Raw genomic sequence first — 27714 nt, 5'->3', positions numbered from 1 at the left:
CGGCGCATGGAGCTGTCCTCCGCCGCCGCCTCCTTCGCCTCCGCCTCCACCTCCCAGGGCGCGTCGCCCCGCCGCGGACGGCCGGCGCTCCCCGCCATCTTCCTCTGTTCTTTGCGCTGCGACGAGCTGAGGGCGGCCCCCTGGCAGCAGCCGACCCGGCCAGGGTCCCGGCCCCAGCACGTGCGCTCTCCGGCGCAGCAGCTCCAAGAGCCCGTCGCGCCTTCCAGTGCGCACGCCCCCCGCGCTACCCCTCTTCAAGCGCTACTCCTCCCAGCCCCACATCAGCATGGCCCAGCCACTGCCCAGGGTGGTCGCGCCAGGCACGATGTGGCGGCGCATCCGGGATGAGGCGTCGCGCACATCCCGCGCAGCACCCTGCCCTCCTCGGCCCTGCTGCTCCGGGGCCACCCGCCGCCGCGGAAGACCTGGGACGCCGCAGTGCAGATGGAAGAGGTGGCCCAGCCCAAGACCAACGCAAGCACGTCCCCGAGCCTGGGGAACCCGGAGCAGCCCCCGCCCCAACCAGCGCCCCGGCCGCCCTCCTGGGCAGCGAAGTGGATGAGCCGGTCCCGGCCAAGGGCCCTGCCCCCGCGCCCTTTGCCCAAGAGGGCTTGGGTATCGCCTTGGGGGGCTTCCCTGCCAGCCTGCAGGGCCACTGAGGATCAACGGCCACTTGGCAGCCTTCCCTCCACCCACCCTCCTGTTCCTCACGCCGCCCTGCAGCATCTGCCCCATGTGTACATAGCGCGCCACCCGCCAGCACCCCATGTAAAGCCGCCGGCTGGCGGAAGGACCACATCCCCTGCATCAGTGTTGCACAACTTTAAAAAACAGAGCTGTCCAGTTGCCTCTGCTGCATGAGTGGGGCAGATGCGGGCCTCCCACACCGGCCATGAGCAGGGAGGCCAGCGGTCCCTACTGGCCCAGGAAGACTGTCCCACTGGGACGTCTCTGTCCAGCTCCGTCCTTGGCTGTGGCCCAGACTCTGTCAGGTCCGACAGTGCCTAGTGGGCTGGGGAGTCTCTGCCCCGGCTGAGAGGCTGTGGCTGGGGTCTCTGAAGCTCAGGCAGCGGAAGAGAAACTCCTGTGGCCCTGGGGCTCAGTCCTGCCCCCCAGGATGCAGGGACATCTTCCCAGGGACAGAGGCCCTGCCAGCCCGTGGACGCTCGGCTGTCCCCCACATCAGCCTCTCCCGCAGTGATGAAGGGGAGGCTCCTGCCCAGGAGTGGCAGCATGAGGCCTGCGGGGCCCCGCCAGGGCTGCCGGCTCCTCCTCTCAGCCAGGGAGTGGTGCGCTGATCCAGCGCCAGGCAAGGGAGCAGAGTGGCCCCATGAGATGGGCAGAGTCCGCTGGGGGGAGGTGGTCTCAGGCGCCCATACAGGGTCCAGCCTGTGCCGGGGACGGGGAAGGGCGCAGGTCAGCCAGAGGAGGTAGCGGCAGAGGCGTCGGGCAGCACTAAGCACATCACGTGCCCAACGTCCAGTTCCAGCTTGGCGCTGGCTCACTGCAGGCCCTGGCACTGCTGCCTCAGCCCCTCACCTGCCCGCTGCAGCCATACGTTGGCAGTCACTTAGGCCTGGCTCTGCTGGTACAGCCGCTCCCTCTGGGCCTCGGGGTCCTCACTCCTCCTGGGGTCTCCTGGGGGGTCTGGGACAGCATGAGGGAGCATCAGTCACAAGGGAGCCCCCAAGACCAGAGCCACCCAGCAGGAGGGAGCCAAGCCTGGGGATGCAGGCACCTGCATACCCCACCCCTGCACAGCACAAGCCCACCCCGGGTGGCCTAGGTGCCCCACAGTCACTCTCGGGGGCCCACGCGTGACCTGGCGTCTCACACGCCAGCCAGCTGAAACATACCAGTCTCAATAGCGGGGTCCCTGCCGCCCACCCAGAGCTCTAGGTCCCCACATTGTTCTAGAAATGCTCTCCTCCACAATGATGGAAACAGCAGGGCCCACACCAAGGCCACCGGCAGCTGCTCTCTCTGGCAGCTAGCAGGAAGCCGGATGGGACACAGAGCAGCCTGGATCACAGGCGGCGGCTTTGCCCACCACACGACAGCCATGCCCCTCTAAGAGCCCCGTCCCCAAGGAGGGCCAGGGCCAAGGGAGGCCCAAGAGATGGACAGGGCCCACTGGGGGTGGGGAGCTGGCCCTGGGTACCTACATAGCCCAGCTGGCACCCAGGCCTGGAAGAAGGGGCCCAGGTCAGCCCGAGGCAGTGGAATGCAATTTGTTTTTTTGCCAAATGGGCTGTGGCGCTTCCTAGGCAGATGCACCTGGAGCGATACTGCATGGGGGGTTGAGGGGAAGCGTGGCTGTGACCCTCAGAAGCAGCAATGGGATGGCAGTGTGCTGACACACATGGTCCACAATCCCCACACACACATGTGGTCCACGACCTCCCATGCAGTCTAGGGTCAGAACAGCAGCAGGAAGCAGGCAGCCTGGTGCCACCTGGTCAGCGAACACATTTTGCTGAAATGAGGGAGTGGGTCCACTCCTGTGGCATTACAGCCACCAGCTCCTCCCTGGCCAAGGCTGGGAACCTGGCCTCGAACCCTGGCCTGATGCCTGCTCACTACAGGTGACTCACAACAGACAAAAGGCAGCCGGTGACTGAAAGGCTGCTCAGCACAGGCTCTGCCAGGTGCCCTGTCCCACAGAACCTCCAGCTGATGGCAGCAGTCTGCGGCGATGCCAAGAAGCCCTGAGTCACACAGAGCCTGGCACGGAATGTGGTACTATGGCTGGGGTTGTTTAATTCATCTGACAGTAGAGATAGAGATAGAGATAGAGATAGAGATAGAGATAGAGATAGAGATAGAGATAGAGATAGAGCTAGAGCTAGAGCTAGAGCTAGAGCTAGAGAGAGAGAGAGAGAGAGAGAGAGAGAGGGAAGAGGAAGGAAGGGAGGGAGGGAGGAAGGGAGAGATGGAGGGAGGGAGAGATCCTCTATTTGTGGTTCACTCCCCAAATGGCCACATCAGCTGGGGCTGAGCCAGGCCAGAGCCAGGTGCTCCCTCTGGATCCTACGCGGGCACAGGGCCCCAGTATAACTTAATTCTAAAAAGTAGGCTCCTGGGACCAGCACTGTAGCATAGCAGTAAATCTGCCGCCTGTGACTCTGGCATCCCATAGGGGCACCAGTTTGAGTCCCGGCTGCTCTACTTCTGATCCAGCTCTTTGCTGTGCCCTGGGAGAGCAGTGGAGGATGCCCCACGTGCTTGGGCCCCTGCATCTGCGTGGGAGACCCAGATGGAGCTCCTGGCTCCTGGTCAGCCCAGCTCTGGCTGCTGCAGCCATTTGGGGAGTAAACCAGCGGACAGATCTCCCTCTGTCTCTGATGTCTTTTTGAAAAAACAAAGAGAAAGAAGAGTAGGTTCCCATAGAATCCTCAGGCCTTGGTCCAAGGGGCCTGTCCAGGGAGGGTGGGTGTGGCGTTCTAGGTCCGTCTGGGCCCAGGGCTCAGTATAGCTGAGCACCTCACAGAGACCACAGAGTCCACCCCGATCCTGCATGCGGAACCCTGTCCTTGCACACCCCACTTAGCTCCACCCCGGCCAGGCCGGAGACCCCTGCGACCCCCACCACGGCCCCTGTCCCGCGGCATGCTCCCCCTCCATTAATGGGGCCAACGCCTTCCTCAGCCCCATGCCCATGCAGCATGGGACACATGGTCCTGCCCCAGCCACCATTCCTGGGGCCTCGGGGCCGCCTCCTGCCCTGCCCCGGCCTGAGCCCCCTACCTTCCGGGGCCAGCGCGGTGAAGACAAGGTCTTGGCCTGTGCCCCGCGCACGTCCTCCAGGAACTGCTCCACCGTGGGCGGCGCTGGGCTCATGGGCAGCACCACGAACTTCTTGGCCTTGGATCTCATGCCTGCAGGTGGCAGATGAGGCCGTCACAAGGCGTGTCCCCATCGCGGCCACTGCCCGGTGAGGCCATGCGCATCTGGGGAGCCCGCCTTGCCCTGACCGCAAGGGGTCGCAGGGAGCCAGGCTACGACCCTGCCCAGGCCTCCTGGTCCCGGCGAACCACAGTAGCCAGCCCACGATTCATGGGGACCACAAAGTATTATTATAATAAATGAAATGATATAGGGAAACATAATAGATCGATCACAAGCAAGAGATAAAAAATACAAGAGTTGTCAAGATTCCCAAAACAGCCATCCAAATAGGTGAAAAATGCAAAAAGACAATCATGTGACTGTTTAGATTACATGTTGAAAATATTTAATAAAATTCAGCCTCTAATGAAAAAAAACTTACTCTCAGTGAAAACAAACAGAAAGTAACTTCATCAATCAGATCAAGATTAAAAGAAAGTTACAAAAACCAACACAACTAATACAGAATCATTGAAAGCTTTTCCCTGAATGTAAGCCTACACCCAGATGCCACCACTATTTCTTTTCAACTTTCTGTTGTAAGGGTAATCAGGGAAATAAAATGGCAAAAAATGTGTAAAGTTCAATTTATAAAGAATGAAATTGTGTATATATATATATATATATATATACATACATACACACAAAGAATTATATAGGATGACACATAAGTAGCTAGATAATTTATAAAATCTATTAATAAATACAACTGATACATAAATTTAACAATATTACTGGAAAGATTAATGCATAAAATCCACTAATTACTAAGTACCAGCAAGAAACAAACAGAAAATAATAATATTAAAGGGCAAGAGGCAGACTAGAAAACAAATATCTAGGAGAGATGAGAAAAAGAATTGAATTTGTAATATCTGTAAACATTCTTAATATTAAAAACCCCACATAGAAATGAGTCAGCAATATGAAGAAAACAAAAAAGACCAAAGCCAATAAATAGCCAATAGTCTCTTAACTCACCCTAAGCAGGTTACTGCAGCCTCCAGGTGGGATTCTCCCAGGTAGACCTGTGGGGAGGCAGGAGGGTCCCAGCAGGTGGCAGGATCCCACTGGTGAAAGGGTGCAGCCCTGGAGGAGGCCCTTGGCCCCTGAATCCAGGCCTCATCTCTCTACCATCTGGAGTGGCCTGGAGTACACGTCCCTGCTTTAAAGATGCTGATTTGTTGTGACTTCTGGGTCCTGTGTGCTGACGGCTATGTGAGCTGTCCAATCAGGCATGGTGACATCACTGCCACATAATCACATTGGATTGTGACACCATAGAGTTCCAAATTCCTGGAGGAGAGAGGTCCAAGGAGGGGTCTCTGCCGCTGGGAGACTCAGGAGCTAGTGCAGCATCTGCTGTTCTCTGACCTTTTCCACCACAACACAGCCAATCTTGGACACCTGGGAATGGTAAGTGTGTGGGGCCAGGTGTCCAGAGTGGGGGAAGGGGAAGCTGGTGGTACCTGATCGCAGGATGCGGGGCTCCCAGAGGGCATCTCTGGAACCTTGGGCCAGCTCAGTTTAATGGCTGGGGGGGCTCTCACAGGACACATCAAGACTGGTGACCCCTGCCACTTGGAGCATATGGCCAAACACAAAAAACTCATGAGGATTGAAGTAAAGCTACCACCTGCACTGCCAGCATCCCATATGGGCACAGGTTTAAGTCCCAGCTGCTCCACTTCCAATCCAGCTCTCTGCTGTGGCCTGGGAAAGCAGAAGATGGTCAAAATCCTTGGGCCCCTGCACCCATGTAGGAAGACCTGGAGGAAGCTACTGGCTCTTGGCCTCAGATTGGTGCAGCTCTGGCCATTGCAGCCAATTGGGGAATGAACCAGCAGATGGAAGACATCTCTCTCTCTCTCTCTCTCACTCTCTCTGCCTCTCCTCTCTGTATGTAACTGTGATTTTCAAATAAATAAATAAATCTTTAAAAAAAAGTTCCATTAACCTGAAGGTCATGTGAGAAACAGGAGACCCTGGGACTCCACTGGACACACCCTGGTCCTTGAGCCCATCTCCTTGAAATAAGCACTGGTGCTAAACAAATAAAATAAATAAATAAATAACTGTTATCAAAATTTGCTTTCTGTATTCCTTTCCATGCTGAAGAACTTCAAAATTAAATGACATGATACAAGAAATTGTTTAGAATTCAAGAGCTTTATTAATATAAGTTTGTTTTAAATGAGAATACAGTATATGCTTTCAATACATAGGGAGGGGCCAGCACTGTTGCATAGCAGGTAAAGCTGCCAACTGCAGTGCCGGCATCCCATATGGGTGCCGATTCAAGTCCCAGCTGCTCCCCTTCCAATCCAGTTCTCTGCTATGGCCTGGGAAGGCAGTAGAAAATGGCTCAGGTGCTTGGACCTCTGTACCCACATGGGAGACCTGGAAGAAGCTCTTGGCTTCGGATCAGTGCAGCTCTGGCCATTATGGCCATCTGGGGAGAGAACCAGTGGATTGGAAGACCTCTCTCTGTAACTCTGCCTTTCAAATAAATAAAGATTTTAAAAAATACATAGGGAAAAATACATTTTTGGAATAATGATTCCCAAGAAAAACACTTGTGAAAAAGGTTTCTTTTTTCAAACATGGAAACATCATGACTTCAGAGAAAATATCTATAGACTCAAAATGATTGCATTGGGAGTTATGACTATTGATTATAAAAGGAATTTTATCAAAGTACAGAATTTAAAGGGAGGGCACATGTTCAAGGTCCAACACAGAAGAGAGGTGGGGAGCTATAGGAAGTTCAGCAGGCTAAGGTCTATAGTGGCCTTATGCAATGGGGATGTTTATAAGGGGGAAAGGAGACTGCAAAAGTCACTTTAAATATGTTTATAAGCAAAAGTCTTTATCCCATATCATGTGAAAAGAAGAAATGTGACCAACTGGCAATTTTTCAGGAAACCTGATCTTGAGTTAAGGGAGATTAGTGATATTTTTTCCCTGATGAGAAAATGAAATGTTCAGAAAATTCTGAAAAACTCTTTAAAAAAAAAGAGATTTATTCCTTTATTTGAAAGGCAGAGTTAGAGGGGAGAGAGCAAAAAGAGGAGGAAGAAGGGGAGATAAAGAGCAAGAGAGAGAGAGAAGCAAAAACCTCCATCTACTTGTTCACTCCCCAAATGGCTGCAACAGCCAGGACTGGGCCAGGCCAAAGCCAGTAGCCAGCAGCTTCTTCTGGGTTTCCCATGTGGGTAGAAGAGGCCCAAGAAGAATTGGACCATCTTCCACTGCTTTCCCAGGAGCACTAGCAGAGAGCTGGATGGGAAATGGAGCAGCTGGGATTCAAACTGGTGCCCGTGTGGAATGCTGGCACTGCATGTGGTGACTTAACTTTCTATGCCACAGTGCCAGCCCCTTGAGCAAGTCTTAATGCCCACTTGCTAACACTGGTTCTTTACTGTGATAAGTAAAATTAAATAACACTTATAGGTCATTTTCTACTAAAATGTGAGAAAGTTAATATGTACATGCTTTCAATGCATAGGAAGGGGCCAGCACTATGACATAGCAGGTAAAGCTGCCAACTGCAGTGCCAGCATCCCATATGGGTGTCGGTTCAAGTCCCAGCTGCTCACTATATTTAATATGTTACAAACACACTGGAAAGTCTAATGAAATTTAAAGTTACATTTTCTTGATATTAATATGAAGATATTATATCAGTATATATTCTAACAATACGAAACATTCAGTGATCTACAGCAAGATATACATAATTAGGTCATGTGTTTGTGAGGTGGAGTTCACTTGGGCTAGACTCAGCTTATATATCTGGAATTCATCTGGATGGCAGCTAACCTAGGATGGCCTCAGCTTTCCTGACTAGGGCACCTTGGCTCTACATCTGGCTCCATACAAACAGACTCCAAAGCAGAATACAGGCATGACTTTTAGACTATAGAAGGCTTGCTCAGGCATATGGTTATGGCCGTGATAAAAGATCAAGAGCCTGGATGGAGATGTACATGATTTTCCAAATCTCTTCTGTCTGACCTGCACACATCTCACTGTACAAACCAGGAAATGTGGCTGGTATCTAGAGAGGAATGGGAAGCCACAAGAATGCTCTGTGGCAGCAGACGTGAATAAAGGAGAGCTGAAGAACTGGAGCCGTTACACGCAGTCAATATGCTGCTCACCTGAATTTTCTGATTAGTGACTAACATGTTCCATTAAGCAAGTAAACAAAATGTATTATTATTTATTTATGAATATTTATTTTCTTTTTGTAAAAAATTGTAATACAAAGGAATTGCAGACCAAAGTCCTATCAAATAAATAATGATTCCCATATTCAAATTTTCAGTAAATTATAAGAAATAGATTTATATTCTAAACACTTTTTTTTAAAGTTTGTTTGACAGATAGTGAGAGAGAGAGACAGAGAAAGGTCTTTATTTCATTGGTTCACCCCTGAAAAGGCTGCCACAGCTGGCACTGTGCTAATCTGAAGCCAGGAGCCAGGTGCTTCTTCCTGGTCTCCCATGTGGGTGCAGGCGCCCAAGCACTTGGGCCATCCTCCACTGCTTCCCCGGGCCACAGCAGAGAGCTTGACTGGAAGAGGAGCAACCAGGACCAGAACCCGGTGCCCATATAGGATGCTGGTGCCACAGATGGAGGATTAACCAAGTGACCCACGGCACCAGCCATGACACAGCTCTTAAAATAACCAAGGTTCAAAATACAACAATATTGAGTGCTAGTAAAACTAGATTTATCTGGAGAAAATCTCCTCAAGGTCATGGAAGTGAATTTCTCCTCCTTTGAGGGTTTATTATGCTTAGTGACTGGTTTTCAAAGAATAGAGTAGTGAAAGAATGAGAAAGCACACATCCTATGGTGAAGAACCTGACAACCAATACAATGGCCTGGGGATCATGGTTGACATCACAAATGATATGATAGTCATGTCAGTAGCGTTTACCATTGATTTGATATGATAAAAATGACACTTCACTACTGTGGCCTTTTTCCCAAAAATACAGAATTGAGGTCCAGCAATAAAAACAAAACTGAAATTAATTTATAAGCATTTCATAATCTCAAGTAGAGTCCTAAGACACAAGAGTAGAAATAAAATTACAAAAGCTGTAAAAGGCCACCTGTCATTATTGATTCTAAACTTGTGGGGCCAGTGCTGTGGCACAGCTGGTTAACATACTGGCTTGAAGCACTGGCATCCCATATAGATGCTGGTTTGAGACCTGGCTGCTCCACTTCCAATCCAGCTCTCCGCCATGGCCTGGGAAAGCAGTAGAAGATGGTCCAAGTCCTTGGGCCCCTGTAACTGTGTGGGAGACCTAGAAAAAGCTCCTGGCTCCTGGCTTCAAATCAGCACAGCTCTGGCAGTTGCAGCCATTTGGGGAGTGAATCATCAGATGGAAGACCTTGCCCCTGCCTCTCTCTGTCTACATCTCCTCTCTCTGTGTAACTATAAAAAATTATAAAAAAAAATGTTTAGAGGAAAACCGTTGGCAGGAAACTGGGGACATATTTAAACCCAGAGCACATTGTCTTCTATTAACGTATATTTATTTTAAAATTATTTATTTGAAAGGCAGAGTGACAGAATGGAGAATGAGAGAATGAGCAAGAACTATCATCCACTTGATCACTCTCCCAAATGCCTGCAACAACCAGGACTGGGCCTGTCTGAATCCCGGGGTCCAGTACTTCATCTGATCTTCCCACATGAGTGTCAACAATCCAACTACTTCATCCATCACTTTCTGTCTCCAGAATACACATTAGCAGAAAGCCGGATCATAAGCACAGGTGGGACTTGACGCCAGGCACTCGAAGATAGTTTGCAGATATTCCTAGTGATGACTTTACCTGCTATACCACAACACCTGTCCCCAGAACACAATGCATTTGAATGAGACATTGAATAAAGCATCAGAATGAGGACTTTAATATTTAAGATTTTAAATTACTGGAGGCCAGTGTTGTGGCACAGTGGGTTAAGTGAACATCTGCAGCACCAGGATCCCATATGGACACCACTTTAAGTCCCAGTTGTTCTACTTTAAAAAAAAGATTTATTTAGTTATTTGATAGGCGGAGTTACAGAGAGGCAGAGGCAGAGAGAGAGAAGTCTTCCATTGCTGGTTCACTCCCCAAATGGTCGCAATGCCAGAACTGGGCTGATCTGAAGCCAGAAGCCAGGAGCCAGGAGTTTCTTCTGGGTCTCCCATATGGGTGCAGGGGCCCAAGGACTTGGGCCATCTTCTACTGCTTTCTCAGGCCATAGCCAAGAGCTGGATTGGAAGTGGAGCAGCTGGGACTTGAACTGGCACCAATATGGGATGCGGGCACCACAGAGGCTTAGTCTACACCACAGTACCAGGCTTTACCTGCTACACCAGCAGGCCCCTGCTCCACTTCTGATGCAACTCCCTGCTAATGTGCCTGATAAAGCCAGTGGAGGATGGCCCAAGTGCTTGGGCCCCTCAACCCATGTGGGAGACCTAGAAGATGCTCCTGGCTCCTGGCTTTGGCCTGGACTAGCCCTAGCCAATGCAGACATTTGGGGAGTGAATCAACAGATGCCAAGATCTTTCTCTCTCTCTCTCTCTCTATAATTATACATAAATAAATAATGAATAAAATAAATCTTTAAAAAATTTTCAATTGTTCTGTCCCAACCCTAAATGGTATACTTATGTTACATGCAATATCATCTTTTTAAACCAACATTCTTATTTTTTAAATATTTGTTTACTTGACAGAATGAGAGAGAGAAAGAGATCTTTGTTCCATTTGCTGATTCACTCCAAAAATGTCCACAGGACTGGGGCTGGACCAGGCTGAAGCCAGGAGACCGGAATTCTTACCTGGTCTCTCATGTGAGTGGCAGGGGCCCAGGTATTGGGCCATCATCTGTTGCTTTCCCAGGCACATTAGCAGGGAGCTGGATCAGGAACAGAATAGCTGAGACTTGAACTGGCATTCTGACTTGGGATTCTGGCATTGCAGATAGCAGCTTAGCTCCCTGTCCACACACAGCTCCAATATTCTTCTCACATGCCAATGTTCCTACTCCAAAACCAATTAAAACCTGCCTTGAAGTTTGTGGGCATCACATCTGTTTTACTTTTTATTTTAGTCACTGCACAGCACTTCATATGATGACTTTATACTTTCCAAAGTTCATTTAATCATTTTATTTACCTGAAAAGCAGACACCAACAGAGAGAAAGTTAAACAGAGATCTTCCATCTACTGGTCTATTTCCCTAATGCCAGCCAAACCTGAGGCAGGGTAAGGCCAAGCAAGAAACCCAGGTCAATCCAGGTCTCACCTGTGGGTAGCAGGGACCTAAATATTGTTGTCATCATCTGCTGCTTCTTAGAATGCACATTGACAGAAAGGTGAAGTCAGAAGAAGGTCAGGAACTGAAATTCAGACACATCGACATTGGATCAGGCATCCAAAGTAGCATCTTATCTGGTGGCCCAAAGATGTGCCCCTTACACATTTTTTCCTTGATTCATTTTATATTTTGTACTACTGTACTAATTTTATCCATATGTATCATTATTGACATTGCATTCCCATAAAATTCTAATATTCAGTGAAAATGGTATACTATTCAGAAAAAATCAAATTTTCTAGGTTATACAAAATTTAACAAAATTTGATTTGTCATTTTCTATTTCTGGAAATGTACTTGTTCATAATAATATCACTTGTATATTGACTATAGCTTTTAAGATATTTAGCTACAAATACAGGGTTTTACATTTTATGGTACTTTTAATATGAGCAATGGATCTGTCAGTGGCATTAGTCTCTGCTCATTGATTCAACTTCTATAGTCACACACAACACCAGCCTTGGTGGCATCTTTTTTAAAAAGTTGTTCATGTATATCAGAAACTCTGAACATGAGCTGCAAACTGGAGCTTTATTTGTATTCAAAATGAAAATATTATTTCTAAAGACTTTTATTACTTGTATCTACACAAAGTCAAATTCTATACTATTAATCCTAACACTGTGTCTTAAAATTCTATTAGGTCCTAGGAAATTTTTTTAAAAAATAAAAGGAAGAAATTTCCTTAAATACATGTCTATCAAATCATCCTATGTTAGCAAGTTTCTTTATGTTGGATTCAATTCACAGGTAACAATATCTTGATTATAATATACTTTCTAAAATATACTTAAACATAATACCTGAATATTTTCAAGGAAATCAAATCATTACAAAGGAATAGTTAGGTATAAGGTTGAATGTTATATTCAGATCAAGAAGCCTACACAAAAATTTAATTTGGGGGCTGATACTGTGGTGTAGGCTATGCCTCCATCTGTGGCACCCGCATCCCATATGGGTGACAGTTCATGTCCCAGGTGCTCCTATTCCAATCCAGATTTCTGCCATGGCCTGAGAAAGCAGTGGAAGATGACCCAAGTGCTTGGACCCCTGCACCCACATAGGAGATGCAGAAGAAGCTCTTGGCTCCTGGCTTTGGATCGGCCCAGCTCCAGTTATTGTGCCATTTGAAGACCTTTCTCTCTGTCTCTCCTTCTGTCTGTGATTCTGTCTCTCAAATAAATAAATAAACCTAAAAAACTAACTCTTCAATTTGATGATGAAATAATATATTTGCACTACAAAAGGAGGTTATTCACTGAGAAAAATATCTTAGCAACGTAAACTAAATTTTCTAGGAACTTGCTTTTCATATAAACTATGAAAGATAAAATACTAAAATGTAATTATATTAATCTGTGTGGTCCCAAATCTTTAGATGACTTTATGCTTTTATTTTTCTTCTTTTCTAGACAAGTTAGATAGATTGTACTTGATTAATCACCCTCCAGATGTTCTTACAAAAGAGTTCCTCTTGGGAGAAAGCTATAGGCATAAAATTAAAGAATGCATGCAATTTCCTTTTTGAAGTTTGAGTTAGGATGCTAAGTTTTATAGTGAAGAATTGGTTTATTATTCTGTAGGAGGATCTTGGATGCCTTGAAATAGCAGTAGTTAATAAGCACAAGCCAGGCCCTCTTGTTTACTTCTTTCTAAAAAAAATTGTATTTAAAAAGCAGAGTTACAAAGAGTGAGGGATATATACATACATATATTTACATATACATACATACACACAAACGCACGTGTGAGCAAAGAGAGAGCAAGAATCTTCCATTTGCAGGTTCATTCCACAAATGGACACAAAGATCAGGACTGTTCTAGGCTGAAGTCAGGAACCCAAAATTCCATTTGGTCTCCCGTGTGTGGCAGGGGATCAAGTACTTGGGCCATCTTGTACTGCCTTGACAGTTGCATTAGCAGAGAGCTAGATTGGAAGTGGGCCATCTGGAACAGAAACTGGTGCTCATATGGGAGGCTGGCATTGTAAGTGGTGGCTTAACCTGCTGCACTACAATGCTGGACCCAATCTAGGACCTCTTAAAGCAAATAATTTAAGAAATAGAGCAAGCAAGCTCTATCTTTCCTTTTTCTCTCTCCCCCTCATCCCACTAGCTGCTAACCTAGCTTTGATGCTTAAAGTTGGAAAAATGTAACTTGTGACTGTACACTGGAAGCGGTTTTAATTGCATTACCTATAAAATATGATGAAATCTTTTATAATACAGCTGGCCATTGGCCCAGATATTTCTTGACTTTCATGAAATGCACACCATGAAACCAGTAAGTATACCAAACTTCCTCAGTAAGTATCCTCTGTCTTACCTCCAGCATAACCCTGATCCTATGTCAGTTCTCACTGGAACAAGGTTAGGCTGATTCTGTAAGACCCCTTAAGCAGGCGTCCCACAAACCGGACCCCAGAAACACAGACTCCACTCCAACCGATGCAATAGCAAGAGGAAGTTTATTTCATTTGCAAATGGGCCATCTCAATAGCACCCTCTAGTGTAGTGCAGAGAGAGCGGGCCCGAACATCAGCTTTACAAGGTATTTAAAGCTTAAAACCACAGCATTAGCATACTTAGTTATGTTACAATCCTATTGGGCAAGATAAAAGTTGTGTTACAATTTTATTGGATATGTTAATGGTTACTAGGTAAGGGGCTTGGGATGGGGGTGGTAACAGGCTGTAGGAGCCTCGAGGTTTTTCTTATCAGCTTAAGCAAGCAAGGACGAGGGTGGTAGTAAAACCTTGGTATGTCACAACAGGATAAGGGGTTGCAGGGCGGGGGCGGCAGTAAGACCTTGGTAGGTCACAAGATAAGGGTTGGGGACTTTCCGTCCTTCCCTGTTCTCTAAAGATATCACATTTTTGCAAGCTTAGCCAACTCATACAGAAGCAAGAGAATGTGGTTAGCCTTAGTTTCTCCATTTTGTCTCTCGGTTAGCCCTTTCAATCTACTTACACATTTATCTTGATATCTGCAACACCAAATAAAAATAATTTTGAATTCTATTTTCCAACATTCTTTCTTCTCCACCTCCAACTAAACTGCTTTCCTGTGTATTCATTTTCTATAACTAAAATAGCAAATATCTACAGACTTGGTGTGTTAGAGCAGCACTAATTTACATTCTGATATTCTGTACGTCAGAAGTCTATCAGGCTAAAATGCAGGGCATATTCCATTCTGGAGGCTCCATAAGTCCATTCATTTTTTGCTCACTGGGTCTTTGGCAGAATTCATTCTCTTGTGGTAGGACCAAAGTCCTTGTTTTCTCTCTGGCTATAAGTGGAGTTCTGTCCCCAGCTTCTAGAGAGCACTACATTCCATGGATCATGGGCCTCTGTATTCAAAGGAAGCAACAGAGAATTACAGAATCCTGCCACATATCCCAGGCCAATCCTTTTGTGTGCCCGTTCTCTGTTTACAAGTCAAATGTTTGATCAGATCCACATGGGTAATGCAAGATTATTTCTCTATTTCAAGGTTTATATCCTCAATCTAATTCACAATTTAAAATTTCCTTTTGGAAAGATAATGATTTAGTCCCAGGTTTTTAGGGTTAGGGAAAGGGGCCATTGCTTGGGTTTTCAGTGCTGTATCCTCAAATACAGGTCTGCTTTTCCTCACCGGGGTTTTTGAAACTTTTCACTTTTTATTCTTTTCAATGCTCTCTGTATTGTAAGGGTCTCTTCCTGCAAAGTGGACAATTTACCAAGTCAATAGGCAGGAGCTGATATTCTTTCCGCCAGGAAGCAGTTATTCATTGTCTCACAAATGGCCCCTTCTGTAGGAAATGCATCAACCCTAATTACAGGCAATCTCAGACTACAATGTAACAAGTGGACATTGCACAAACTGTGGTGAAATCATGCAATCAAAATTGCACACAGCAGGATCCTTCAGTAGACATTAATTTGTACAACATATTTCAGAACTACTCAAACTCCCTAGTTTTCTAGGCCTGAAGTTTCTAAGGCAAGAGAAGAGACACTGGAATTTTTTCTTCCTCTGAATGGTGCAGCAATGTGCAGCTTGGGCATATCGGAAAACGACTTGAAGCATTCGGTAGATGGTGTTGGTGCAATCAAATGAACACTTAGGGTTCAAAGTCTGAGGGGCTGCAAGGTGGAGTCAACAAAATGTGGAGATGAAAATAGGGTGTCCCCAGAGGCAGATTCTCTACCTCTGACATATGCAATTGTTCTGTTTTCAAGATATTTCTTTTTTTAAGATTTATTTTTATTTATTTGAAAGAGTTACACAGAGAGAGAATGACAGGCAGAGAGAGAGAGAGAGAGAGAGAGAGGTCTTCCATCTACTGGTTCATTCCCCAGTTGGCCGCTTGGGCCAGAGCTGCACTGAACCGAAGCAAGGAGCCAGAAGTTTTTCAAGGTCTCCCACAGGGGTGTAGGGGCCCAAAGACTTGGGCCATCTTCTACTGTTTTCCCAGGTCATAGCAGAGAGCTGGATCAGAAGTGGAGCTGCCAGGACATGAACTGGTGCCCATATAGGATGCTGGCACTGCAGGTGGTGGCTTTACCTGTTACATCATCACGCCAGCCCCCAAGGTATTTCTTAAAATCAGACACCCAGCTGCAAGTCACTGACTTTAAGTGCTTTAGAACTACTTTGCAGTTTTGCTCCAGAAATTCAAATTTTCTTCTGATCTTTCAGAAATTCTTTCCTCCATTGCTTATGGCTATGCTGCATGCCATCTGCCCTCTCCTCATTCAGGTAGCTGCCCACCTGCTCTATGCTGTGGGCACAGGCAGAGTCTGCAGCCAGCCAACCAGTGGAAAGGGTGTGTGAGGCACTGGCCACTGAGCTGGTGGGGTCATGAGTGATTTGCTTCCCAACAATGAGAATCTGCATCAGTGGTGTGTGCTCCCAATCACCAGCAGCAGTGTGATCCACCAGCCTTGCCCAGAGGAATTCCCAGTCACCTGATTTAGTGATGCCCTGGTCCTCACCACCCCTCTCTGCTCATGCCTTGCCCTGGGTTAGGGGACTGTGCTGCATGAGGGGTCTACCCGAAAGGCTTAGTGTCAGTTCTGAACAAGAGTGTTATAGACAACCAGCCCAGTCTGTGGGAGGGAGACAACTAGTTCCTATACTTCGACTCACAGCCAGCTTACAAAAAGGATGTAGGTATAACTTGCTTTCTAATGAAGATAAAATTGGGAAGGCATTTTGCTTAGCAGTTAAGATGTCATTTTAGGGGGACATTGCTGTAGTTTAGTAGGTTAAGCCTCCACCTGCAGCACTGGCACACATATGGGTGTCAGTTCATGTCCTGACTGCTCCTCTTCTGATCCAGCTATTTGCTTAAGACCTGGAAAAGTAGTGGAAGATGACAAAAGGGTTTGGGTGCCTGCATCCATATGGGAGACCTGAAAAAAGCTCCTGGCTCCTGGCATTGGATTGGCCCAGTTCTGGCCATTGCTGCCATTTGGAGAATAAACCATAGGGTGGAAGACGTCTCTCTCTCTTTGCCTCCTAAATAAAGGAATAAAACTTTTTTTAAAAAAAGATGTCATTTGGGAACACAGTGTCCCATGTTTGAGTACTTGGGTCTACATCTTGGCTTTGGATGCTTACTCCACCCTCTTGCCAGCACAGACACTGAGAGGCAGTGCTCACTGCTCAGCTAGTAGGATTCCCCACTCATGTGGGAGCCTTGCATTGAGTTCCAGCTCCTAGCTTTAAGCTGACTCAGATCTACATTGTTGGTGTTTGAGAAGAGAACCAACAAATGGGAGCTCTGCTGCTGTCTCTCCCTCTCAAATAATTTTTTAAATGTTCTTCTCATTGTAAAACAAGACAACATTGAAAACAAGAATATTGAAAGTTTCAAGAAAATCTACTATTCTATCACACAATTAACATTATGGGCATTTACTTCTACACATTAAATGATGGTCAGTATAAATTATTGCCCTACACTTTTTATAGACTCTATATTCAAAGCATATCCTCAAACTAATTCAATTAATTTCAAGGATTTATTAAATGCTAGACTACATTAAATTTATGGATGAATTTTATCAAGCAATTGTCTAATGTAAATGATTACCATATGTTTGCTCTCTTGGGAATCATTGTGAATATTTTGGCATCGATATAATTTTGTCTAAATTTTCTTTATGAAAAAATATCTGGACTAGATAAATTGAATTGTATTTCATGGTTTTGTTACCTAATGAAAATTGCCTTAATTGAGGTTTATAATTATTTATTAACACTAATGTTATGTGTTTATCAAATACAGTTATATTAAGATACATTTGGGGTTGGCGCTGTGGCATAGTGGGTAAAGCTGCAGCCTGGCAGTGCCAGCACCCCAAATGGATGCCGGTTCAAGTCTTGGCTGCTCCATTTCTGAGTCAGCTCTCTGCTATGTCCTGGGAAAGCAGTGGAAGATGGCCCAAGTCCATGGGCCCCAGAACCCACACAGGGGACTCACAAGAAGCTCCTAGCTCCTGGCTTTGGTTCGGCACAGCTCTAGTCATTGTGGCCAGTAAGGGAATGAACCAGCAGATGGAAGATCTCTCTCTCTCTTTCTGCCTTTTCTTCTCTCTCTGTGTAACTCTGACATTCAAATAAATAAATAAATCTTTTAAAAAAGATACATTTGTTTGCAAGCAATATGTGACATCAATACAACTGCTTAAATTTTCTCATACAACTAGCTTAATTTGGGGGCCTGAATTATGGCTGATTGGTTCTGTAGTATAATGATATCTTTGAACCCAACTATTTTCCCCTTCTATATGAATTTCAGTGTTTATGTTACTAGAATTCTTAAAAAAAAATCACATAACTTTTTAGGCATCATCTAAACATCACGATCTCCAAAGAGCAAAAATTACTACAAACTATGATTTTCTAGAATGATCTGTTTGGATAATGCTACAATTTTATTGTAGCTTTAAATGGAGCACACACACACACCATACACACATTCACAAATGCACATACACAATCAGCAAGTCTCCAATGCATTTACCAAAGTGCATCAATGTACTAGTTTAAGATTACTGCCAGAGAATAGTCCCTTTCTTTAAATACCAATTTACCCTAGTGATTTAGTTTTGACCAAAAATGATACAGTTTAGTTACTCTTTTGAAAAAGATGCAGGTGCCATCACAAAGCACAAATGAGTGAATAAGTTGCACTATGTAGAGAATTAGATAAGAAATGGCTCACTCATCAAATTAAACAGAACTGAATCTAATTTGAGTAAGTATGTCAAGCAAAATATGAAGTTTTAAAAAAGGAATAGATATAATTTCAAATAAATTTTGAGTTGTATCTAAATGTGGACACTACAACATTAAGCATAAAATCACAGATATTTAAATACCTTTAGTTAGGAAAGTGCAAATACATAATAACAATAATTGCTAACATTTATGTTATGCCAGGTGATATTTCCAGCATTTTATGTTTCCAGAAAAATGGAGATAGCTCCTGTTATCTTAATTTTAAGGACAATGGAACTGAGGCATGAAGAGGTAAGTATCTGGTTTGCCCAAGGATATATAATCATGAAGTGGCAAAGCCTTAGACTTGGCATGATCTGAATGAAAGCCATTTTTTTTTTTTTTTACAAATTCAATGTTTGGTCTATTTCATATACCCACTAAAGGGATTTACTATCAAATGATACTTTCTGATAAACTCTATGTAAATTGCAGATGAGTATTGCTCCAAACCAAATACTTGGGGTCAGCATTATGGCGTAGCAGGTAAAGCCATCATCTTTAAATTTAGCAAAGATATGCTTGTTATATGAATGTACTTTGTGTAATTCTTCTTGTCAGTGTATACACTTTAGAAGTTGATTACAGGGGCCAGAGCTGTGGCACAGCAGGCTAAAGCCCCAGCCTGTGGTGCTGGCATCCCATATGGGTGCTGGTTCAAGTCCTGATTGCTCCACTTCTGATATGGCTCCCTGCTAATGCACCTGGGAAAGCATCAGAGGATGGCTCATGTTCTTGGTCCCCTGAACCCATGTGGGAGAGCTGAAAGAAGCTCCTGGCTCCTGGCTTCAGATCAGCTCAGCTCTGGTTGTTGCAGCCAATTGGGAAGTGAACCAGTGGATGGAAGACCTTTCTCTCTATCTCTGCCTCACTATGTAACTCTTTCTTTCAAATAAATAAAAATGAATCTTTAAAAAAAAGAAATTTATTACATTAGGCAACACATATAAACTTGTATTTTAGAAAGCTTGTCCTTTAGAAAAATTTTAGACCTACAGAGCTAAAAAAAATGTGGTACAAATGTGAACTTTTGAATAAAAAATATTTTTCATGAATGCATGGTGTTACAAAACACAATAATACATCACTGAGAACCAAAAATAAATTGGACTATCTCATTCTGTGATTTGAAATTTAGGGACAAAACATCCTTTACTTTTCTTGCAAAGAATGTAAATAGTGTTGTGATATCAAATTCATTCTAAGTTTAGATACCCCATGGGCAAGTTTGATCTAATGAAAACAAAGCTGTTGGATCATTTACCTCATAGATTCTGCTACCTTTAAAATAACATATCTGTAATAATACATTAAGAAGAAAACATATTTATGCTTAAAAATACAAGTTCAACTATTACAAACTGTTCAGCAAAATTTAAAATTGTATGTTTTAAACATTCTAAAATGGAACATTTTCCTTTGCTTTCCAAAAAAATGTGATACACTTTAACATCTTGAGAATAAGAACTGAGAGTGTATAAAGTGAAATATATTTTAAGGAGAGAATTTAAAATGTTCATTTTTAAAGCAACAAAAACAGCTTTCACTTCTTGGTTTGCATTTTAAATTTGTATATATACACACACACACACACACATTTTTTGCCATCCTGACTGGTTACGGCAAATTACCACATACCAGAATCAATTGCTTCCCAACCATTTACAATTTCTTCACTTCAAAGAAAAATACTTGACTGTGTCTCTTGAGGAAACAAGTAAATATAATACTTTGGCATCATTTTTACAAAACTGAAATCTGTAAGAACACAGACACCACTGCAGAAATATTCTCTAAGAATGTACTCATGCATATTGTTCTTACAATGGATTCAAGCCCATGTCATATGAGAGCAACTCCTTGCTCAATATTCACAATATTCACATTCTTCTAAATACCCCTTTAACATAATGGCCATAGTTGGACAACAATTTGTGTATGCTGACTTTCCTAGTCTTCCTGTTTTTTTGGGACAGAGTATCTTTTTTGAATTTAGGCTGACAAGTGATACAACCCCCTCCACAAAGTAAGATGCCTAAACATTAGAGCACTGCTCCTGACACCAGCTCACTTCTTCCTCTATATGGGGTTTATGAATGACTTACATGAATGGAAATATTGGAAAGAGTAAATGAGCTACCAAACCACTCCCCCTCTTTTTCTGTATTTAGGATTTTTCTAGGATGCCTACAAGAGAACATGAGTCCTTGTCTGCCCTCTTTCATACTGTAAATTTAGCAAAAAAAAAAAAAAACAAAACAAACAAACAAAAAACTGTGCTCTGTAAGTGGCTAGGTAAGGATGCAAGGTAATGTACTAGGGGCAATGGACGGGAGTCTTTGTTGCTAAGCACCAAGACTAACAACTCTGTGGGCTAGGAAGCTTACATTTTGACTTCCTTCCATGTCTAGCTTGAATTATTCAGAATACAAAGAAAGTAGGAATGTAAGTTATGAACACACTTCACTGTCACAAGTTTTATGATACTCATCAGTTTGTAATCAGGAATGACTTAAAATTTAACCCAAAATACCACAGTAAACTATGGTGGATTCATCAACATCTACACTTATAATTAACATCCACATCTCTAATTTTATCTATGAATGATCTGACAATAATTATTATCTGGGATGGATAATTAACAACTCCTTTTACAATTTTCATAATGCACCAAAAAAGTGAACTTTGAAACCCTTGGGAATTGGATAAGATAAATATGTCTGTATTTGATGAGCCCAGGCTGAGAAAGAACTTGTAAGTGCAATACCAGTCACAATACCTACCAAAAAGTTAAATACCTTGGAACAAATTTAATTAAGAATGTGAAAGATCTCCACAATGAAAATTATAAAACATTAAAGGAAGAAATAGAATAATGCAAAAAAGTGGGAAAATATTTCATGTTTGTGCACAGGAAAATCAATATCAAAATGTTCATACTACCCAAAACGATTTATAGATTCAATGAGATCTCAATCAAAACTCCAAGAACATTCTTCTCAGATCTAGAAAAAAGAATGCTAAAATTTGTATAGGAACACAAGAGGCCCCCCCCCCAAATAGCTAAAGTAATGTTAAACAAGAAAAAATTGGAGGTATCAGAATACCAGATTTCAAGACACACTACAGGGCAGTTACATATGAAACAGCCTGGGACTGGAACCAATGTATACCAATGAAACAAAATATAAACCAAAGAAATTAATCCATGCAGGTACAATCAACATCTTTGACAAACGAGCTAAAATCAATCCCTGGAGAAAGGACAGTCTCTTCAACAAAGAGTGTTGGGAAAATTGGATCTCTATATGATATGCAGACGTATGTAGCAAGACCTGTACTTCCACCCCATACAAAAATCAATTCACAACTGATCATGAATCTAAATCTATGACCTAATTAAAGAAATTACTAGAGGAAAACATTGGGAAAACTCTGCAAGACATTGGCATAGGAAAGACTTCTTGGAAAAGACCTCAGAAGCACAGGCAATGAAAGCAGATATAGACAAAGGGATTACATCAAACTAGGAAGCTTTTTTGCTGCAAAGGAAACACTCAGCAGAGTGAAGAGTGGTAGAAAATATTTGCAAACTATATAACTGATAAAGGGTTAATATGTGATGATTAAAGATTTCAAGAGACTCAACTGCAACAAAATAATGCAGTTAAGAAATGGGCAAAGGACATGAACAGAATTTTTTTTTTTGACAGGTAGAGTGGATAGTGAGAGAGAGAGAGACAGAGAGAAATATCTTCCTTTTTGCCGTTGGTTCACCCTCCAATGGCCGCTGCGGCCGGTGCATAGTGCTGATCCGAAGCCAGGAGCCAGGTGCTTCTCCTGGTCTCCCATGCGGGTACAGGGCCCAAGCACTTGGGCCATCCTCCACTGCCTTCCCGGGCCATAGCAGAGAGTTGGCCTGGAAGAGGGGCAACTGGGATAGAATCCGGTGCCTCAACTGGGACTAGAACCCGGTGTGCCGGCACTGCAGGCTGAGGATTAGCCTGTTAAGCCATGGCGCCGGCCCATGAACAGAAATTTTTCAAAGGATGCAATCAATACAAATGGCCTATAGACACATGAAAATATGCTAAGGGTAATGAGATGACTGGGTAAAATATCATGACCGGGGCATCCCATGTGGGAGCCGGTTCGAATCCCAGCTGCTCTGCTTCCGATCCAGCTCTCTGCTATGCCCTGGGAAAGCAGTGGAAGATGCCCAAGCCCTTGGACCCCTGCACCCGCATGGGGGACAGGGAAGCAGCTCCTGGCTCCTGGTTTCATATCTGTGCAGCTCTGGCCGTTGCAGCCAACTGGGGAGTGAAGCAGCAGATGGAAGCCTTCTCTCTCTCGCTCTCCTGCTCTCTATCGCTCTCGCTCTCTCGCTCTCTAACTCTGCCTTTCAATCTTTTTTTTTTTTTTTAAATGTCATTGCTAACAGCAAGAAACACACAGGAAATATTAAAAAGACGAAAGACAGACTAGAAAACACGTATCTACAAGAGAAATGGACCAAGAGGATTAACCACGCAATATCTTTAAACAACGTTCAAAGGAACATCACAGAAACTTCCCACAAGAGAAATCGTTCCGGATGTGAAGAAACAAAGACCAGAAGTCGATGATCCGCAGTTGGCGGGGACTCACCTGGAGCGGCTTCTGCAGCTCACGGCGAACTCTGGAGGTCCCGAGAGCCCCGAGGAACATGGAGGCCACAGCGACCCCACCGGCCTCAGACCCCAAACCCGGCCTGCACTCCCGTCGCCTGGCAACAACCTCCCCACGCCCACTGTGCCAGCGAGCGTGCTGATTGGCTACGGCTTTTGTGACACACCTCACGCCCATTGGCTTTGCAGCTGTCCAATCAGGGGCCCTGGTGAGGGTGGCGGACAACTTCCTCATCTCGCGAGATCCCTGTGTCCTAGTCGCGTCCAGACTACAGCAGGAAGAGCGTCCCTGCGGTGGCTCGGCCTTCTCCTCTCTGAGAAGAGGAAGCCCCGGACCTCGGGAGCAGGAAGTGGTGAGTGTGTGGGGCCAGGTTTCCCAGAAGGGGCCGTGGGCGGATGGATCCTGCCAGAACCAGCTACAGAGGGACCTGGACTTCCCCCACCTGAGCTCTTCCATCCGCGGACCCCACCGCTGAGGGCTGGGCCGGCTCCGGACACGGGCGACAGGCCCCGTCCCTGCACCAGCGGCCTCGGCTCGCTCCAGAGCCTCCTCTCCCTCTGTGTGCGCGCAGTCCGCCTCTCCCCAGGTTGTGTGGAGAGGACGGAGGGAGATCGGGGAGCGTGGACTGCGCTGTGGCCTTTTGTTGAAGTGAGGTCGGCTCCGGCCTTCAGGCCTTGTTTGCCTGTCTTACCAGTTAGCTAAACGTTGGCTGGAACGCGTGCAATGTACTGCACACTGCTTTCCATTAGGTTCTCTAGTTATAGTAAATTCTCATTCTTCTTAGAAATTATGTAACATTTCACTAAGAATCACCTTTATAATCAAGGAAGGCCAAACACCCATATGGGTGCTCCAATCCACTGCACCCACGTGGAAGACACGGAGGAAGCTCCTCATTCCTGGCTTCGGATCGGCATAGCTCCAGCTGTTGCGGTCATCTGGGGCGTGAACCAGCGGATGGAAGACCTCTCTGTCTGAATCTCTCTCTCTGTAACTCTTTCAAATAAGTAAAATAAATCTTAAAAAAAAAAAGAAAATATGTTGTTGATGCTAATTTGGCAACATTTCCCAAACACCAGAATTGTAAGCTCAAATTGCATGGTATTGAGCAAAAATAACCAAGGCGCTGAGGGCTCTAGGTATAGACTTATAAAACAAAATCTTGAAATCTGGTGCCTCTTTTTTTAGACAAAAGACTAGGGAAAAAATGATATCAGTTGTATATGGGGAAGATAAGTACTTTTAGGGGAACTAAATGATGGCTTCTGTGCTCCTATGGAAGGTGGGGGTGTCAGAAATATGGCATTGATCACATATTTCCCTTTCTAAAACATCTTCCCTACAGGTCCAGAAACTGCTCAGGTGTGGGTGTAGGTGGTTGAGCAACAGGCAGTCCTGCCTTCTTGATTCCCCATAAAGATACAGGTACAGTTCATCTTCATGTTTGCAGTGCTTAAGAGTTTCAGGGCATACAGTGCATGATCTTGATTTTGAATGTTTTCTGTGTTTCTGCTTAATGTCATGTGAAAAGTTTTTGAAGTTCCCTTTTTATTTGGTGTGAACATTTCAGCCACTTAAATCGGGTTTGCTGTTATTTCTACACGAAAGCTTCATTACCAAGTGTAATACATTCAGAACACTTTCCCCAGGCCTTTTGTTTCCTGCTAACATCTTGGGTCCTGTAAAATCTTTTGGGTTCTAGACTCTGGATGTGTAAATTCTGTTAGCTCTGAACTGTTCTTTGTGAAATGTCAATCATATCTGCTAGGTGCAATGCCAAGGAAATATTCTTAGAGTAGAAAAATGCTCTTCTCATTTGCTATTGTCCTTCTGGATGGGATGGAGGGTGGATGACTGGAGCTGCAGGAACCATTTTGTACCATGAGGGGATGTTATGGATAAGGCAACAAGGCAAATGAGCCCCTCTGGAATGAATATCTTTGAATCCTTAAATGTGAGAGAAGTGTTAAGCTACAGGTGGTTTTATTTTTTTAGACATTATTTATTTAAAAGGCAGAGTTACAGAGAAAGAAAAGTCAGAGAGAGGTATCCTCCATCTGCTGGTTCACTCCTCAAATAGCTGCAGCCACTAGGACTTAGGCTGAAACCGTGAGCTAGCAGCTTCATCCAGGCCTCCCACCTGGGTGCAGGGACCTGAGTACTTGGATTCCGCACTGCTTTCCCAGGTGTATTAGCAGGGAGCTCCAGCAGAAGTGGAGCAGCCAAGACTAGAACTGGCACCCTATGGGATGCCAGTCATAGGCTGTGGTTTAACCCACTATACCACAATGCTGGCCCCTAAGCTACACTTTTAAATATTTACTTTGTGTGCCACTCATAGCTGGAATAAACTATAATACACGTGAGTCATTTCATTTCTTTGATACTGACAATAACCCTCTAAACAAGCACTGTGATACTCTCCATGGGCAGGTGAGAAAGTGGAGCCAATAGAATCTAAACACCTTTCTCAGGGCCACACAGCTGAGTGGGAAAACTGAGGTTCCTGCACTCCTTTTTAGGCACTACAGTACCTTCCTCAAATGGAAGATGAATCAAACAGAAGAAATCCTGGTGGCTTTGTCCTCAGTTAGGACACCTCGTACTAAGACAAAATTGTGAGTCCAACTCTTTAGTGGCCTACTAGGTGACCGTGGATAGTTTAGTTCAAAATCCTTCTCCCAGACATCTTGTAGAGAGTACATGGTGTTTTCACTGGGATGTTTTTAGTTCAGGTCACTAAGAGCCCATCTCCAACCAGCTTGAACAATGAGGAGAGCCAGACACAGTGGTCCTGGGCTTGATAAATTCAATGGCTGAGTGACGTCAGTGAGAACGTGGGTTCTTTTCACCTCTGCTCTGTGACTCACAGCACTACCATTATCTGAAGTTGATTCTCTTTGTGGCAAAAGGAATTAGGCTTGGAGCAAGCAATTGAGATTATCCACACTCTTATTTATGGGTAATAGAAAGAGAATGGAATCCTTGTCTTTCTTTAAAAACTGAGGTGGGGGGTGAGTGCTTGGCCCAGTGGTTAAGACGGCTCTTGAGAAACTTTCATCCCAAATTAAAGTGCCTGGTACAAGTCTTGGCACACTTGCAATTCCAACTTCCTGCTAATGTGCAACCTGGGAGGCACAGGTGATGGCTTATGTAGTTGGGTCCCTGCCAACCATGTGGGGAGACCAAATTGAGTTCTCTGATCCCAGCCTCAGTGTGGCCCAGCCCTAAATATTTCAGGCCTTTGGAGAGTGAAATGGCAGATAGAAGGTCTCTTTCTGTGTCTCAAATAAATAAACATATAAATATGTAAATAAATAAATAATATCAAAGTAGAGGGTGTTATGGTACAGTGGGGTAAGCTGCCACTTGGAATGCCCACAGCCAATATTGGAGGACCTAAAATCAGGTCACACCTCTGCTTCCAGTTGAGCTTCTTGCTAATGCACCTGGGAAGCAATGGTGATAACCTAAGTGTGTGAACTCCTGACATCCATGTCGGGGAACAGGACGGAGTTCCTAGCTTCAGCCTGGCCCAGCCCTGGCTTTGCAGACATTTGGGGAGTGAGCCAGTGATTGGAAGTGCTCTTTAATACATAAATCTTTTAAAACTCTAGGTAGGATTTTCTCACCAATCACCTCCTGTCCAACAGCAAAGTTTGGAGGTATCATCAGAGGTATCATCTGAAGTGGGACATTAATAGACAAATGACCATCAAGGCCAGGGGAGTGGGTTCAGACAGCACTGTAATGTTTTAAGAGGAATGCTCCCTCTGGACCAACTACTCAGAGATCTTTCCTGCAACCCTCCCTCCCTGCCCCAAGACACTGCTTTCAGAGCTGTCTGTGGCCACAGAGAAGAGGTGGTCTGGAGAGTGGTCACTGAGGAGAGAGGAAGGGCGGGGAACCCCAAGGTCCCCTTTCTCCTGGTCTGGAGCCCCTTCTCCTATGTCACAGCTCTGCAGCAGAGCATGCCTGTCACCTCCCTCAGCCTGTGACACAATCTATTAGCATTGCCCATGGTTACGTTAGACTTGGGGACCACAGTGTGGTGTCCACTATGTCAACTTGAACTTCTAGGTTGGGGCTGGCACTGTGGAGTCATGGATAAATTTGCTGCCCGCAGTGCCAGTTCTAGTCCTGGCTGTTCCACTTGCAATCCAGCTTTCTGCTATGACCTGTGAAAGCAGTAGAAGATGGTCCAAGTCCTTGGGCCCCTGGACCCATGTGGGAAGACCCAGAGGAAGCTTCTGACTCCTGGCTTCAGATTGGCACAGCTCCAGCCCTTGTGACCAATTGGGGAGTGAAAGAGCAGATGGAAGGCCTTTCCTTCTCCCTCTCTCCCTCTCCCTCTCCCTGCCTTTCCTTCTCTCTCTGTGTAACTCTTTCAAAGAAATAAATAAATCTTAAAAAAAACTAGTTTTTCCATGAAGGTGACACCTGCGTGTGTCCCTCCCAGGCAGCAAAGTTGGGAAG

At 45.0% G+C, this 27714-nt stretch overlaps 1 protein-coding gene and 2 pseudogenes across 4 annotated transcripts in view; 2 read left to right on the top strand and 1 right to left on the bottom strand.

Moving 5' to 3' along the window:
• The window catches only part of LOC133747049 (adenomatous polyposis coli protein 2-like), an 834579-nt pseudogene that overhangs the window by 3181 nt on the left and 803684 nt on the right, over positions 1-27714 (top strand).
• LOC133747337 (UPF0449 protein C19orf25 homolog) lies at positions 35-23340 on the bottom strand (annotated as a pseudogene).
• LOC133747333 (zinc finger protein ZFP2-like) overlaps positions 23506-27714 on the top strand; it is a 48571-nt gene continuing 44362 nt past the window's right edge. For 2 of the 4 annotated variants that reach the window (XM_062175732.1, XM_062175729.1), the window contains exons 1-2: positions 23506-23590; positions 24584-24663. The gene's annotated coding sequence lies outside the window, so the exon portion shown is untranslated. Of the gene's footprint in view, positions 23591-24064; positions 24211-24583; positions 24664-27714 lie in introns of all 4 variants that reach the window. The other 2 variants (XM_062175731.1, XM_062175730.1) reach the window with 2 other exon arrangements.

Source organism: Lepus europaeus, chromosome 18 (assembly GCF_033115175.1).
Source record: "Lepus europaeus isolate LE1 chromosome 18, mLepTim1.pri, whole genome shotgun sequence".
Taxonomy (NCBI): domain Eukaryota; kingdom Metazoa; phylum Chordata; class Mammalia; order Lagomorpha; family Leporidae; genus Lepus; species Lepus europaeus.
This window is presented reverse-complemented; position numbering and strand designations above follow the sequence as displayed.